Below are 12756 nucleotides of genomic sequence, written 5' to 3'. Positions count from 1 at the left end.
CCCTTTCAGACCTATAGGGCAAATGATGTAAACGTCCTCTGTTTCTGTGGCCTACGGTTAACGAGGGTGTCATGTGGCCAGCACAACGACCAACCGCCTTTACTTTTCCCCAACTAATGTCAGGTACCTATTAGAGCTGGGTGGACTAAAAAGCAACCGAAGATCCCGAAATAAAAAAAATATCATTCACCAGGATTCGAACCCAAGACCCCGATTTCGGACGCCAAGCGCTTTACCGCTTAGCCACCGCGCCCCCTCATCGTTAATAGGGATGCAATAATTTACATCTGCTTGGATCTTTCCAAGACAGAAATTTGTTCAGAAAGGCAGATGGAGGCCTAGCGTTCCAAGAGTCATAGACTCAACTCTTAAGACAAATAGAAGAAGAAGAAGAACAGCGTAATGGGCCGAATATGTACAGCTGATCGTAGTTTAGGGATCACTGCTGTTTGAAGACCAAACCAAAAAAAAATCGCCCTTGAGACAGTAATGCATATGTTTTTGCTTTTAGGATTCTTGAATGGACATTTGGAAACTGAATCTCTGGATAGGACATCTTGTTTACCCTCAGGAAATCTCAATGATTGCACAATGTGTTTTTACCGTTTCGCAGGTCTAGAATGCTTCAGAAAAGGGCTTGGTTTCCTGTTTAGGGCTGATAATATACAGGTACTGTTTATGAATACTTGGTGTGGACTACGGCGTGTACTTTTAACTAAAGCAATAAACCTTATGATGTAAATTTAAAGGGAGGAAACTAAAGGAAGGTGTCAGGCAAGATAAAATGTTTAATTACATAATGACTAAGAAGATAAAGAAAACACACACACGTAGTCTTTCAGTCTAGAGTTCAACTTAGCCTTTATTGTCCAGTATGGTTCTTCTTACTTCGAGTGTATATTCCAAGTCTTATCGTGGCTCTCCCGTGGAAACGTCCGCTAGGGGCGTCGGATAGACTAACTGGGATAGAACCCTGCCTCCAGTAGAACTTCCACAGCAGGTTCTAGCTAACATACGTTGCACGTGGAGAGGGTGAAAGAAGGCTGCGCTAACTAGTCCCATCTGCCACGCCGTTATTTACGGGTGTAATACGGGTGGTGATTACCCTCTCAATGCTAGTGGCGGTACATTAAAGGAAAATTTGGAAAACACTCGTATGCTTGACCTCCGGCCTCACCTGAGAAGGAGGAATGTAGAAGTTATACGAGGACGTCCCTGTTTGCTCTTTCAGCGTAATGGCCTCCATGTCATCGCAACTCTTGGTATGCGTAGTTCATTTTGTCGGAGAACATGTCCCGCGACGCACTGTCACAATAGGCTGCAGCCTTTAGAAAATGCTCCCTGCCTTTCCTATTCAGCACGTTACATCATGGTAGGCATCCCCATCATGTGTTATGATGCTGTCAAGGTATTTGAGATTGTCCAACTCTTCAATCTTTGACTCGCCAAATCTGACTGGGGCACAGTCATTCGGTTTTGTTCACGCCATGGAATACCAAAGGCAGTCTGATTCATTACTCTCCTCATTATGTAGTCGTTGGCTAGGAGTAAAAGGAAGGGAGATAAGATGCACCCCGATCTCACAACTGTCTCGATGCTAAAAAAAAAATCGGCTGTTCCTTCTTCTGTTTTAATGCAGCAACTAGACTGACTGTAAAGGTGTCGTAGGATCTGGAAGAATTTTTCTGGGATGCCGTATTCTCTAACTATTGTCCATAGTGACTCTCAGTGGACACTATCAAACGCTTTCTTAAAGTCTACGAAACTGATCGTCATCCGTTGTTGGTACTCGAGACTTTGTTAAATGATATTTCGTAGATCGAAGATCTGCTATGCACATGATCTGCCTCTTCGAAAGCCTGTTGGTTCTTCTCTGAGCCTCTCATCTACAGACCTTGCTCTAGAGGGTACCTGATATTAATAAATGAAAAGTAAAGGTGGTTGGTCGTTGTGCAGGTCACGTGACAGCCTCGTTAACTATGGGCCACAGAAACATATGAAACATATGACCTTTACATCATCTGCCCTATAGATCACAAGGTCTTACAGGGCAACTTTACTTTTTTTTTTTTTTTTTTTTGCTATTTTATTTTTACTGCATTTCAAAGAAGGCCCCTGGTTTTAACTGTATTAAAAAAAAGCTTCTAATATTGCCAAGAGTGTAAACTAATTAATCGTTAAGTATATATATTTAGAATAACTATTGTGTATTTATTTATTTATGGTAGCCGTGACATATAAACAATAATTATTTAAAAAAATCATACAGTGTAAATTTCACCTTTTATACCTTTGGGTTCAATAATGTAAAGGGTAAGTTCTAATTCTGGGAAAGAATATAATAGATTAGAAACTAATAAATATACAGTTGTTGTTTTTTTCAAGTTGGTTTACCATATAGGCAAATAATTTCTTGGCTGGTATAAATGTTAAGTAGCAATGTGGAAACGAACTGAAAAAAACAACAAAAGTATTCCTCTAAAATGAAGTCTACGCACTCAGTAAAGAAGTCATTAAACATCCTATCACAGACAAGCAAGCTATATTTAGCCTTCCATAGATTTATCGTTCGTTTACTGAACTCGGCTATGCAGGTGTTCAATGCTTCTCAAACAGATCAATCACATAGATACTTAGATGGTTTAAAATAACTTGGATAAAACGAGAAATAACCTTAGCGGTGATGGTGAACTTTAAAAACAAAATAGATTTAATTACTTTCACCACTGCAAATGTATGTTGCACATTTCAGACAAACTCGACAATCTCAAAGACTTTTTTCAAATTTAAACACTTTTGCTTGTCCCAAAGTCAGTTTCATCTTTTAGTTACTTTTATCTGCTCCAAAGACTGTTGCCTCTTTGATACACTTTTAGCTGCTCCAGAGAAAGCGATGGGAAGACAACATAAAAGAATGTACCGGCCTGCCTTTCAAAAAGGTTCTAACTAAGGCAAAAGACAGAGAGGAATGGAGAAAGACGGTCGACAAATCTTGCATGGTGCCCCAACGGTCCAACAGACTAAGGGATAGGTAAAGGTGAACGGTAAAGGCTGCTCCAAAGTATGTTGCATCCAATGTCTTATACTGAAAATCTCAACAAAAAAAGAATAAATTTCTAAGATTCTTTGGGATAAGGAATATAATACATCCGCTTGTGAATGTTTGAGTTCAGTTCCAAATGCAGGGTTGGATCATTGGAGATGTTTTTTTTTAAATTTAAAGCAACTCATCTTCGACTGTCCCTCGCTAATAATAGAAATTAAACCCAAGTCTCAGTGGACCTCCAAAACTACTGGTTACGTTAGTCTGTCGAGTAAAGCATTATGCTGTCAAAGTAAAAATAATCAGATAATCTCCCTGTTTGAATAAAACGGAAAAATAATTTATCTTCATGAATGAAAATGGAAGCTGACATGAAGCAAGAAATTTACAGGTAAGAAAATTAAATTATCGCCCATTACGTTGATCATCTTCCCCCTTTTTTTCTTTTAAAAAAAAATGGCGAGTACCAAACAAGAAAGAAAAAAAAAAAAAGAACTTTGTGCAGACTTCAAGATCCACTTGCAGACGTCTGCTGTACACGTAAACACGTGATATTGATTAGACTTGATAGCCTGGCTATTTGGATCTTCCTAACCGATCATCTTTGACGTGGGTGTATCCATAACATTTGTTGAACTCCTGGGTGGGGGGGGGGGGGGAGGGCGGTGTCAGATCAGGCAATACTTTGTGAGATAAATAAACGTATCGTTGGGGAAACAAGCTGTCACTGCCTTGTGTACCTCGCTTTGTAGTGAAATGTCAAATCTTTTAGCATCAGTTGGACCGCGCATTGTCCAAAACATCCATTATGAAGCGGCCACTGCTGCTTCTTGAAATAACTGTTATCACGGTAAACCGAAGCCTTATATCCGAAACTAAACAGAATAGATGGTGCAACCATCACGGCTGTGCTGGTAGTGGTAGTGTTCTAAAAATAACTATCATGGCATGAGTAATAATATTTATAGGTATTGGACAATTGTATAATATCTAGGAAAGCAGACTAATAAGAAATTCCTTTTTTTTTTCATATTTTATTATCATTTACAATAAATAACAAAAGTTATGAAATCCAAAAAAAAATAAATATTTTTCTACCAATTATGAAACATACATTTTAAATTTAATTAATTTTTATTTCAAATCTTTTAATTTCAAATACATATTCTAAAAAAAAAAAATTGTGAATCGTTAGGTAGCCTACTAGGTAGTATGTCTTTGATATTAAATAATATTACCATTATTATATATTTAGGTTATTCACTTTTCAATTATTTATGATTTAATACTTGTGAATTATGATAACTTACAAATAAAAACATATTTAAAAAAAGCCCACAAAAGAGGCAAGATGGCCCATAAAAGAGGCACATAAAGCCCCCAAAAAAGGCAAAAAAAAAGAGGCCTAAAGCCCAAGGATTCTTACAATAAAAACCTATATAAAAAAATAAAAAGAAAAAAATTAAAAAGAAAGATTGTCCAGAAAAGAGGCAAGATGGCATATAAAAGAGGCACATAAAGCCCAAAAAAGAGGCCTAAGGCCCAAGGATTCCTATGATGATAAAGCTAAAATTGAATAGCGCAAATTCTGAGGTTTCCTTTAAAAAAAAAAAGGTGATCATTAGAATAGAATCAGGAGATCAAACATTTACACTTGCAAACATCTACGCACCAGCAAAGAGAGCGGAAAAAACAGGATTTTTTTGGATAACTTGAGCGATATACTAAGCAATAATGATACAGTGGATACGCTAATTATAGGAGGGGACTTCATGGGCGTAGCCAGGGGGGGGTTCTTGGGGTTCAAACCCCCCCCGAAATGAAATCCCCCCCCCCTTGGGGGGGGGGGGGAGTCGGAATTTAGTGACTGATTTTTTGCTTTGATTTTGTTTATTTTAGGTGAGATTTTAATACTAAACCATCACTTGCCCTAGCACAACCAAAGGGGTTTTGAGTTTAAAAACCCCTACCAGGGGGGGTTCGAGTTTAAAAACCCCTACCAGGGGGTTCGAGTTTAAAAACCCCTACCAGGGGGGTTCGAGTTTAAAAACCCCTACCAGGGGGGTTCGAGTTTAAAAACCCCTACCAGGGGGGTTCGAGTTTAAAACCCCTACCAGAGCGGTTCGAGTTTTAAAACCCCTACTAGGGGTTTTGAGTTTAAAACCCCCTACCAGGGGTTTTGAGTTTTAAACCCCCTACCTGGGTTTTTTGCAGTTAACTCCCCCTCTTCTATAAAACAAAAACAAAAAAAAATGCAAACGAAAATCCCCTAATTCCAAGAGCACAGTTAAGGAAGATTTTGATTTTAAAACCCCGTCTAAAATTTACGAGATAAACCCCCTCTTTAATATAAAAAAAAGCAAATTAAACACTAAAAATGTTATGAGTGTAGTCTATGGGGTTTTGAGTTTAAACTCCCCTCCAGTAGAGTTTGAAGCTAAAAAGTACCTCTTCAATATAATTAAAAGAAAATTACTCACTCTAAAATCTATGAGCGTAGTCAAAGGGGTTTTTGAGTTAAACCCCCCGCCATCTTCAGTGTAAGAAAAAAAGCAAATTACGCACTCAAAATGCTATGAGCGTTGCCGAAAGGGGTTTTGAGTTTAAACCCCCATTCAGAGGGGTTTGGTGCTAAAAATACATCTTCAATATAAAAAAAAAAGCAAATTACACACTAAAATTATTTGAGCGTAGCCAAGCCAATCGGGGGTTTTGAGTTTCTTCTACAGATGGCTTTTTTTTTAAAGTTTAAAACCCCTCCAGATGGTTTTGAGTCTAAGATTCCCTTACAGAGCATTTTGAGGTGGAAAACCCCCAACAGAAGATTTTGACGATAAAACATCTCTTTTCGATATAAAATCTAAAGCAAAATACAGTCACTTAATTCCAAGAGCGTATTCAAGAGAGGTTACACATTTTTACCAGTGGCAGGGCTCCATTAATAAACTGCAGTGAATAGTCATCTACCAAAATCGAAAAACACTAAATGTAGCTCAACAAAGATGGCTAAGACAGATTTTAGGAGTCAGTTATAGAGATCGGATCTAAATCAAGGAAATCCTATGCCGAACTGGGAGTCGACCCCTTAGTAAGATTGTGAGAGAACGACGCATGAGGTTTGCGGGACATGTTCTCCGACAAAATGAATTACGCATAAGAAGAGTTGCAATGATATCCTAGTACAACTTGACGCCACTCATTCATGGAGGTCCACATGGTAGGTGGGAAGAGGCTTCAAACATTACCAGTGACAGATTTTTATGGAAACTGCTTGATGGCTAATGCTCCGAACGGCGTGGGAGGGTCTAAGTCAGTAAGAATAGCACATTAGGTTTTTGAAATAAAACTTTTTAATAGCATTAAAATGGACTGTAGATACCTCAGAATATGCATTTTGTTGGCTTTCAATACCAGAAATAGTGCTTGGCGGCGGGGCTTCGCCCCGCGCTGGGGAGCTCCTGGCGCTCCCCCAGACCCCCTTGCTAGTAATGGCGGGGAGTCTACAATTTTATGGAAACAGCTTGATGGCAAATGCGCCGAACGACGAGGGAGGGTCTAAGTAAGAATATCACATTAGGTTTTTGAAATAGAACTTTTTAATAGCATTAAAATGGACTGTAGATGCCTCAGAATATGCATTTTGTTGGTTTTCAATATCAGAAATAGTGCTTGGCGGCGGGGCTTCGCCCCGCGCTGGGGAGCTCCTAGCGCTCCCCCAGACCCCTTTGCAGGTAATGTCGGGGAATCTACAATTTTTTCACTAACTCATGGAAGAACCTTTTCTAGGGCACAATAAACGTCTTCCGAAAGAATGAAGGGTCAGAATGTAATAAAGATTATGTACACACACACACACACATAAATACATATAATTTGTTTTTCGCGGGGGGGGGGGGTCGGGGGGGGGGGGAGAAAAAAATTCACCCCCCCAAAACCCCCCCCGAAAAAAAATCCTGGCTACGCCCATGGGGGACTTCAACTACAAATCTTCCGTATGAGATAAACAGACTACTTTGGCAGTAGGCTCTCCCTCTCAATAAGACCTTTCCGAATTTTAACTTCTTAGAGGAGATAGAGATTTTAAATTAGTTGATGCTTACAGGACACTAGAACCTATGGGTCGTGACACAACCATGGTGCTCAGGTCATAGCCCGTCTCGACACGCATAGACAGAATTTATATTCCTAATAATTTCTATATAGTATTGAAACCATCAGAGACAGAAAAATGATACAATGATTAGCATATCAACAACTAAAGGATAACTAACCAAAACTAAAAGTAAATACACACCAATATTTACACACTAATACATGCATGACCGCAACCACATACCAAATAGGTTCTGAAACCATCAGATGTGATGGATTATTCAGAGCCACAAATGTGATCTAAGAATAGCACATCAAAACCTAATAAATAGCTAACCGGGAAAAAAGGTAAATACACAAATATACGTACACATTTAATACATGCATAACCATACACACATACTCTTCATACATATATAATCACAAATAAAAACACATTTCTTTTCATCTACCTTAAAACATATATCACATCAAATAATATTTTTATTATTATTATTATTATTTTGTAAGGTAAGGATTTGACCCAATCGAGGTGTTACATAGCAAAGAAGTGTTGTTTTTTTTGTGTGTGACATTTATAATTAAGGTTGGAGAGGCTCGTGGAGCTTTATTTGTACTGGGGACTATTTACAAAAATAGTAATAAAAAAAATAATCACAGATACTATAATTTTATCTTTTCAGTCTGTGGTGATTCTAACAGAACTCCAGGACCTCTCGGTGTCAACTGGTAAAGATTAGTTGTCCCGGGACTTCATTGGGGAAAAAAATATCGCAAGACCAGACAATTTGTAAAGAGAAATCAATCTTAGATTATATATAGTCCTCTAAACTCCTTATGAGCTCACTGCAATGCTGTTTGGTCTCAGTCTTGGGTTGACGATAAGTTAACATCAGGAAATCGTACCGGTCTGTCCATTTGTGGAGTTCCGCAACGTGATGTCCAGGAACATTGTTGATTAGCCCAGCTTTGGGTGTTGGACATAAAAACATCAGATCAATAAGACTTCAGGCTGATCTGTCAGCTGGTAAACGATCTAACAAAATCATTAACTATGAATAATTTTGGATCTTCGATCTTGTAATGAACTTGGAAAGTTTATCTTGTTTTGACCACTCGCTAATGCTCGTATAGCTTCGATACAAGATAACAGAGCCTGAATACACAAGCCCCCCCCCCTCATAGTTTTAGAATGACTGAGTACTGACAACACATCCACTATAAAAATTTTGATGTGTGTATGTGTCCCAATACTGTTGCACTTTACTAGTAAATAAAGACATTGCCCTTCAAAACTCCGTAGATCATGCATTTCGTGTGAGAGATGTAAGCCCATGTGGGATGTATGCGGACTTTCATGTGGCTAGAGCGGGAAAATAGGACAAACAAATAAACGCAAGAGCTATGAACAATTTCTGAACAAAGTTTTTACTTTTGTCGTTGTGATACCATAAAATTCGTTGTTCTTTTATTTTGCAAATTTAATCTTTTGGAAAGTGAATTAAAAAAAAAAGAAGAAAATTAAAGTTCCCCTTTCAGACCTTGTTGTCTGTCGGGACAAAAGGTAAGGTCACCATTTCTCCCACATCCAATCTTGGATCATTTTGAAATTTTGCACAATTTTTTTCTTTTACCTGACAAAATAAGAATCCATTCAAGAATTAACTAATTAGATAATTATCTTCGGATAATTAATTATTTTGTTTAGTATCTTGAACAAGGGAAAGAAATTGTACTTGACTGTCACCTTTATTCTTTGCAGGAGAAAAGTTTGAATATAACAAAAGTTAACTATGAAACCATTTCCATAAGCATTCCCCTGGCACAGTAAATAGTGTATTGGCTTGATAAAGGTTAGAAATATTTTTACCAATCGTTTTGTTTTGTTCAATTTCATGCTTTTAGCTTTCTCAATACTCTATGATCCTTTCACTTGTCTTGACCAGTTAGAAAGGGGGGGGGAAAGGGGGGCGTTTGGGTGAATGTTACCATGAACGCTATAAATGCATTTCTAAAAAAAAAATAAAATTGAACAACCTCGATCTCGAGGGCTATATTCTCCGCAGACCTCCCCCAAGCCAATACGCTAACACTAACCATTGTGCCAGAGAAGTGCTTATGAAAAAAGAAGGTTTTATAGTTATCTTTTGTTATGTACAAACTTCTCTCTCTACAAAGTTTAAAGGTGACTAACTCAACTTATACCACCATATCAGTCAAGTACAATTTCTTTCTCTTGTTCAACATACCAAACAAAAAATAAATTAACTATAAATAATTACCTAATTAATTTTTTTTTTAAATGGATGCTTGTTTTGTCAGGTAAAAGAAAAATTTGTGCAAAAATTTCTGTATGATCCAAGATTGGGTGTGGGAGAAATCACGTGTACAAACTTTTGACCAAACTTTTGACCAGACAGACAGACCGACAGACAGAGTGAGTTGATATAAGCGTTGTAAAAAAGGGGGGGGGGTGGGACTTATATCACACGCCCAGCCATTTACCCACATGTCCTCCCTGTTGTCACATGTGACAAGAGGGACAATAAAGATAGCTACTTTTATTTTCAATAAGAGTTAGTCCCCTTTAGTACTTGATTTAAGTCCCTGTTAACTGTTTACATTTGCCACGCTCTCTTAAGTCTTTGAGCTGACCAGTGAAGTTTGAACTAAATCTCTATAATGTTTAGCTAATACTTGTGTTGTTGTTCTATTACTGTGTTACTCAAGAGGAGTGTGCCACTGTCATGGGAAGAGTGTTTCGATAATGAGCTAAGTAGACTTTATTTATTTGTTAGTAATAAGTTGTCTTATGTAAGTATTATATGTCTACTTAGTCTCGTATCCTCTCCTGTATGTTTTTTTTATATGTTGTTTTGATAGCAATCATACATAAAACACTGAACCATAATCTTCAAACACAAAAACAAAATTTAACAAGGTTACAAAGACAGTTTGTGTGCACAAACTCACACAAACTGAGGATCGGCCCCCGAAGTGGTCCACCCAGGCAGGCTTCAATATTTTCAGAAAGAACATCCAAATGAAATTATATCAAAGACAAATGAGAGATAAGAATGGAGAAAGAAGGTTAACAGATCTTGTGTAGTGCCCCAATTGTCCCACAGATCAAAGGATAGGTGAAAGTGAATGTAAAGTTAGATGTGAACCTGACCTAACTAGTTCCCCTTTTAGACCTTGTGGTCTATAGGACAGATGATGTAAAGTTCATCTGTTTTTGTGGCCTACGATTAGCGAGGGTGTCATGTAGCCAGCACAACGACCAACCGCCTATACTTTTCCCCAACTATTGTCAGGTACCCATTAGAGCTGAGTGGACTCAGAGGCGCCCAAAGATTCCAAAGTTGAAAATCCCAGTCTTCACCAGGATTTGAACCCGGACCCCCATTTCGGAAGCTAAGCGCTTTACCGCTCAGCCACCGCGCCCCCCTTGGCCTAACTGATGTCTTATAATTGACCCAATTGTTTTGAAAATTCTCAATCTCTTATTAGAATCCTCCAAAAAAAAAAAATAAAAAAAATTTCCGCAATAAAAAAATGTTCATAAAAATGAAGTTTATAAGATTACTATTTATTTTAAATTAGGTTTAGCTTATAATGCATACTAATTAGCTTTTTCTCTTTAAAAAACTGCTTGCATAACTGATTTTAAAAATTAGATTTTTCGCTTTCAGAAAAAAAAAAGTAGCCGTTGCATCAGAACTTTGAATGGTCTAAAATATTGTGATGTCGGATTTTCAATATCTTTTCTAGTTTACGAGATCTAAACGGGACGGACGGACAGACGGACAGACGGTCAGACGGACAGACGGACAGACATTTCGCACAAAACTAATAGCGTCTTTTCCCCTTTCGGGGGCCGCTAATAAAATACTCTGAAAGACACAAAGATAAAGGCACATTCCTCGTCCCATATGCTAGGACAAATTTGTACAAATACTCCTTCTTCCCTAATGCTATTAGAGGTTGGAATGGGTTGCCTGAGCTAGCTAGGAAAACCAGTGACTTGGCAGAATTTAAGTCATTGGTTAATATGCATGACTAAATGCATGGCGCGTAGGACGTAATCATCTTCTTTTTTGAAGTAACGTCTGTATTATATAAGATAAGATAAGATAAGACAGTAGTGTGTCTCATGGATGATGTCTTTTCATTGTTATTGCTTATGTAATATTATGGCAAACCATCTTTTTGGTTTTTGACACACGACATTATTGTGCCTCTGTGATGGTGGTTCTTTAATCATTTAGACCTGAACCTGTCTTACTACTTTGATTTTTTTCATTATTTCATTTTCTTTTGTGAGCCTTTATTTCTATCCATGCTGTCCATGATCTTTTTCTCTTTTTCTAAATAAACTCTTTTTTTTTTTTTGTTGCAACTGAAATCTCAGAATTGTTACTTGTCTGTCTCAGTAGTTTTGTATATATATAGAGGCTATAGTTAAAAGCCTAGATAATTTGGGACCACAAAGTACCACTGGACTAACTTGCCAGTACAGCAGAAGTCACTGGTCGTATGGCCTATCCTAATACAAGGTCACATGACCACATGTCATCCCTGTCGTCCTATTGTGTTAGCTACCAAAGCGTTGTACTTATCGCATGGGCTTCAAAAGTATCATTGTCTATGGTAATACGATTGTTGCATTAACCCTCACAGTCCCTGAGTAAAGATTCAGCACTTGGACTAAGGACTTGATTTGAACTTTGTAAGGCCCTAGGCTTTTGAAGATTTGGGGTCCTTTGTAATCAAAATGAGAAAATGTTTTCTTACTAGCTCTTTATCAAAATGGCCACCTGATCGTTGTACATGCGCTCTGGAATGTCGTTCGGTGGTCTCGACTGTCCCGGGTTCGAACTCAGCCCGCTGCCATCTCCCGTCGTCCTGCGGGAGGTTTGGGCTATTATGTAATTATCTTCAAATCGTAAGGACCATCCGAAACATGCAAAACATTTCACAAACAAATGATTTACAATATCCATAGGGTTATTTGTATTGGTGTGGTGTGGGGGAATGGGTTAACCTATATCTTAAGCTGCTTATAGATAAAACCAGAAGTGGTTGTGTGTTTCAGCAAGAATAAACATTCTTACATTATTTTCTTGTCAGGTTTGTTTAGCAAAAGATGGTTTAGCTTATTAACAAAAAAAAAAGTGTTTGTTTTTTTTCCAAACACTCCCACATTGATACACACTCTCACACACAACTGCCCCCATTTAGCCAGCACAATGGCTGAGCTGCCAGTACACGGCTGTATATGTATGTATGAGTTTCATGCGCGTGCGTGTGTGTGTGTGTGTGAGCAAGGTTATGGCACGCGCGAGGTAAGTGTTTCAAGTTCTTACCGGTGAACGCTCAGCACGAAAATAAAAATGGCTGACAAAGTAAAGGGGGGCGAGGGGGGAGGGGGAGGCGGGTACTCCTGATTAAAGAGTATATCACTTCCCCTTAACCCAGTATACTCACGCAAAGAATTCCCTTATCTTCCATATAGAGTGTACCTAGCACCCACCTCTGGTACCCCTGTCTGCCATTGGCGGGACACTGGGATCTCAGCCAATCCAGTGAGCGCTTACATAACTTGCCAAGAGGTCGCC

Source organism: Biomphalaria glabrata, chromosome 2 (assembly GCF_947242115.1).
Source record: "Biomphalaria glabrata chromosome 2, xgBioGlab47.1, whole genome shotgun sequence".
NCBI lineage: Eukaryota > Metazoa > Mollusca > Gastropoda > Planorbidae > Biomphalaria > Biomphalaria glabrata.
The sequence above is the reverse complement of the archived record's forward strand: the minus strand, read 5'-3'. Positions refer to the sequence as shown.